Below are 5,176 nucleotides of genomic sequence, written 5' to 3'. Positions count from 1 at the left end.
ATGTAGAGCATGTGCTAGTTATCATGTGAGTTGTCCCCTAATATGAAGGCTTTTAAAGCAGGCCAAACTTTTGAACCAAGGTTATCAGAAAATTTCACTTTTGTTGCAGACTTTCTCTGATGCAGGCATTTACAGCATTTACATGCATGCTCTGGATCATCATAAATTTCCTTTTCTCAGTCACTTATTACCTGTGCATACATCATCAATAACTGTGCATACGTCATCAATAACTGTGATTCTACATTGTTGAAGACAGAGTCAGTCCCTATAACATCAGCACGCTGCTCATCACACGAGTCAAGATTATTTGTTAACAAAGTTTCAAGATCCTGTACCTTACTTAGTGATTATCATTAGAGAAAGGAACTGACCACCACATAGTGATTTGTTTATACTGTACAGTTTGTAACACCAAAGTGGCTCCTAATTGCACTGTACACATGAATCAAGAATGTTCGCAACACACCGTAATGGGTAGATGCTGCTCTGAGTATGTGACGTTGACTACAACATCCTCCATCATTGAAACAAACCAAGGAGTGACCTTGTAATTCCATAACGTTATTGTCAGGGTCTCTGCTAGCATCTATGACGTCGTGTTGATGAGGACACCCATCATCGCATACATCGAAGGCATTTCTCAGCTTTTGCATTGGTTCCTGAAATGCTTGTTTGATGTTCATGATGGCATCTCCTTCTGCTTCAGTGACTACTTTGCATTCACTACAACAGCTCCCTTTCACAGGCTGCCTGCCGTTCCCCTTTTGACTTGGTACTTTCCATTTCTGACTTGCTAATCTCATTAGCAACTACACATCTGCCATTTGCATCAATGGGAATGGCAAAGGGTCTCTCGATGGGCTGATAGGCTGAGTCATAATAACAAGGCTCAGAGGAAGCAGTATGACTGCATCCTTCCCCAAAATCATCTGGCCCATGAATGTCAAGACTATTGACTGCTCTTTTGGTCTTGAGCAAAGCACAAGCATGCTCTTTGTGCAGTTGCAAGGGTTTGTTGAGTAATCTTTGAGCTGCTATTTACTAACAGTTTTGATCATAACCCGAGGCAATGTCCTTGTTTCAGCCTTGTCCTGTCTCTTAAAACCTTCCATTCGCTAAACCCTTGTCCCATTACCATGCAATAGATGATGCTGTGTTTCCTTCACATGCAGTTATATTACAGCAGGCTTAGGCTCCACTAATATATACCTGCCTTTCCTGAAAGCTCAGATTTCCGTCCTGTGTTTTGCATTGTACTTTTTACACCACACGATTTTAGCTCTTGCATTCGGTTCGTAGCATGATTAATGCGAGCAACGGAATTCGCCTTTTGCTCCGGGTCAGCACTATACTTGGGATGAGAGTTAGCTTTCTTTCGTTCTTTGTTTTTAAATATAATTCTGTTTATTCTGGGCACTTTTCCTTCATAAATTACACATTTTATCTCACGTTACAATCCACATGGCCTTGTAATCCGCTGCAGACTTTACCGCTGACTGTGAGTTGTACAGGAAAGTTTCTCACTCTGCGCATGCGTAAATGGTGCTTTGAATTGTCTAGAGAATTGTGTAGTGGTGGTATTATTTTTTTTAATCCAATTATTTTTTATCCCCCGCCAACCAACGAAGTTGGCGGGGGATATAGAAATGGGTTCCGTCCGTCCGTCCGTCCGTCCGTCCGTCCGTCACATTTTGTTTCCGGAGCTTAACTATAAATCCCCTCAAGATATATTTACGAAATTTGGTACACAAGTCAAGTAAGTGGTGAACTGGTGCCTTTTGATATTTTCTAATTGATAGGTCACATGGTTTGGCAGCCATGTTGGATTCAAGAAAAATATTAAATAATGGAATCACATAACCTAACGAAGTGAAAATTTGCAACTATCATCTTCCATCATCTCTGCATACATAGTAAAAAATATGAAATCACAAGTCACATGGTTTGGTGGCCATCTTGTTATTTTTGTTATGGTACGGGTACAATAACTAAGAGAGAATGTTGCTTCCTTCCGTTGGAATAATTGTTATTGCTTCAGCCATTATTGTGCTCGGTTGGATGACATTTCAACATTTCGGTGGATGTACAATTTGGCGATTTTGCGATCTCTCGATCTGGTACTTTAGCGATGTATTCTGGCATCTTTTTCATTCTTGTTAGTTATGAAAGCATTCAAGAATTAAAGGTATGGGTTTTAAAAGCTTATGACATTACTGTATAGTAATTTTTAAACGTATAATTCTGTATGCCATTTTTTTCCCATGCTATCCTGACATATACTACCGTACTCCATGATATGAACTCCTTTGATAAGAGGGCACTTCTAGATGAACCTGCAGTGGCACTTATGCTCTATGCAATCAATTTCAAAGTTTCTATAAATAATGTTTATGAAAAACTTTCAAAATTAATGGAAATGATTAGACTCTGGTCCGATGAATGGAACAAATTCTTAAATCCTGGAAAATCTCAGTCTTACCAATTTGCTCCAGAATAAATAATCATCAAATGAACCAACTTATCTATTTCCTTGGTTATCCACTGGAAGATGTGCCATCTCTTGAATTTCTTAGCCTCACTAGCAATCATGACCTTTTCTGGGTCGACCACACAGCAAAGCTGTCTTCCAAAGTCAGCCGCAGACTGGGCATCCTTTGTTGATCCAAGTATTTGCTTGGATTTTATCAGAGCTACTCATAGTCTACAAGGCCTATGTCTGTAGCTCATTGGAGAAATGCTCCCCGCTATGGGCTGGTGCCCCAGAATCACATCTCTTTCTCCTAAGTTCTATGGAATCTACCGCTCTGAAATCTATTGGAAGCACAAGGTTTGTTGCTCTCACATGGCAGGAAGGTCAATGCTCTCTCTGTTTTCTTCCATCTATTCTTCGATGTTACTCCCTGTGCTCTCTCAGTCCTCCAAACCTCCCTATCTTCTTCAGGATGTTCTTCCTGTAACCCCTACTGGTTAAACTTCCAAAAATCTAAGCTGTGTGAACACCGCTACTCTTTTTTTTTTCTCCTCGCTTCTCTCATCCATGGAATCACCATCCAGAGGCTGTTCTGTCTCACTCTTCCCACCAGCGCTTCATGCAAGCGCTGCACTGCCATCTCTTGTCATCCCCAATTCTGACCATCGATCTTCATAACCACATTAACCTTTTTTTCTGTCTTTAAAGGATCAGGCCTTATGGAAGAGCAAGGTCGATCAGGGTTGGTTTTTGTTCAGTACAGGAACAAGGTTTTCCTAACCTTGCCATCTTCCTTGAGTTTCAGCATTTCCTCCCATCCTCCATCTTCTCTTTTCCTATTCATTCATTTCCTTGATGTTTGTCCCCCTTTCAGTTCTACCTTATCTCATTCCTGTAAATAAGAAGAAAAAAAAACCAAGTATAGTGGGTTTTACACTTCCACTGTTTAGAGAGAGTTTTATTGCAATATCTATGCACATGATGTCGTCATGACCCAAAATAAACTCTTTAACATGGGTATTGTTTGTGGAAACCACTGCACTGCGCTCGAACAGTTCATTATCTTTACCGATTCATTTCCATTTCGGAAACTCTGGCACCATTCAAACACACAACACACCACTACAAGGGAGATGTGTACCATTAAGCTGCAAAGCAAACCTCCTGCATATCAGCTGGTTTGGTGTTTTTGTTCAACAGAAATTTAAAATACTGCACCATCGCCTCCCCTCCCCGCCCCCTCCAAAGCAGCAACTGTTTATTGCAATCATGGATACACCCAGAATGCTTTGTGTAGCTTTTTTTGTATGTTAGAATGCTCGTGGAGGAGTTAGTTAGAACATAGAATGGATCAGGACATAACGGAACAAATGGAACAGCAGAAAAAGAGGGGGAAGGGGAAACACACCAACAACAGGGATGAGGGACGAAATATAGGGAGACTTGGGCAAATAAGGGATGTGGGAAGGAATGAAGTGTAGGAGAGGACATACGGTGTGGACAAGGTGGGAATAGAAACAAACTCTCAGGAAGGAAAGACTGGAAATTTGGAAAGATATGGGCTTGGGTAGAGTTAATGGAGGAAATAAATGGGCTTGGAGAGGGTTAATGTGGGTATTTTACTGCTTTTTACTTCATTCATGAGTTGTCAAGGGTTGACCATACCACTTTGCAAACGTTTCCTTAATTTTCAATTATCTAGAACAAAATAATATGAGTTAACATCGAACTACTACTGTCTTTGTTAAGTACAGACAATGGTGATTCAAGGTTAACCTATGTCTTTTTGGGCTTGACAGAATCCAGGAGAGGCAAGTATGACCAAGAAGGAGCACCAGCCTGTAAGAGAGAGCACCACTCCATGAAGCTGCAGACAAAGGTGGGTAGTGTGCTCAAGTTAAACTGCAAAAACAGAAACACCAACCTCGGTGTTAGAATGGTTAGAGAGTCCTTTCTGAGTCTGGGAGGTCAGTGAATTGAACCTCGGCCAAGTCATATAAAAGACTCTAAAAATGGAACGTGCTACCTCCTTGCTTGAAGCTCATCATTAAAAAAAGAAGGATAGAGCATGGACAAACAACCCGAAGTTGGTAATGGTAGCACAGGCTTTTATGGGCCTAATGCCCACCTCCTATGTCGAAGTTCCTTGTAAGGAACTCATATTATATAATTGTTATTACAGATTAATAACTTCTTGAATATATCAAAGAGCAAGAGGCCCTGACCTCACTCCAAGTCTGAGTCGAATTCAAAGCAGTCAATTTATCAGGAGGAGGGGTTTGTTGATAGTCTTGGGTAATTCTTGGAGTCAACATCACACTTCATAACAGTAAAGCATCAAAGGCTTGAAAATGTTCTCCTGTATTATTTTGCAGATTAAAATTGGTCTTCATTGATTGTACAAGATGAGTACCATTCACTACGTTTACCTCCTCCACCGAAGGTGGACGGAGGTTATGTTTTCACTCCTGGCTGAATGTCTTTTTGTCTGCTTGGCTGTCTGTGACATTGTAGTGTCGTGAACATCTTTGTAGTGAACAGTATATCTCAAAAAGTTCGGGACTGATTTGGATGAAATTTGGTGGACAGGTTGAGTATGTAACGAGGACAAAATTATTGAATTTTGGTGAAGATACGGATCCAGATCCGGATTTTTCAAGTGATTCTTCACCATTGAGAGATAGGACCAAAAACAATATATTG

At 40.6% G+C, this 5,176-nt stretch overlaps 1 protein-coding gene across 1 annotated transcript in view; it reads left to right on the top strand.

Annotated features, from left to right (window-relative positions):
- Positions 1–4,248: 4,248 nt before the first annotated feature.
- The window catches only part of LOC147030090 (uncharacterized), a 16,324-nt gene continuing 15,396 nt past the window's right edge, over positions 4,249–5,176 (top strand). The window contains exon 1 of the mRNA XM_085872094.1: positions 4,249–4,352. The gene's annotated coding sequence lies outside the window, so the exon portion shown is untranslated. The remainder of the gene's footprint in view (positions 4,353–5,176) is intronic.

This window comes from Eptatretus burgeri, chromosome 3 (assembly GCF_056783735.1).
Source record: "Eptatretus burgeri isolate ZD-2024b chromosome 3, Ebu_testis_v1, whole genome shotgun sequence".
Taxonomy (NCBI): domain Eukaryota; kingdom Metazoa; phylum Chordata; class Myxini; order Myxiniformes; family Myxinidae; genus Eptatretus; species Eptatretus burgeri.
The sequence above is the reverse complement of the archived record's forward strand: the minus strand, read 5'-3'. Positions and strand labels throughout refer to the sequence as shown.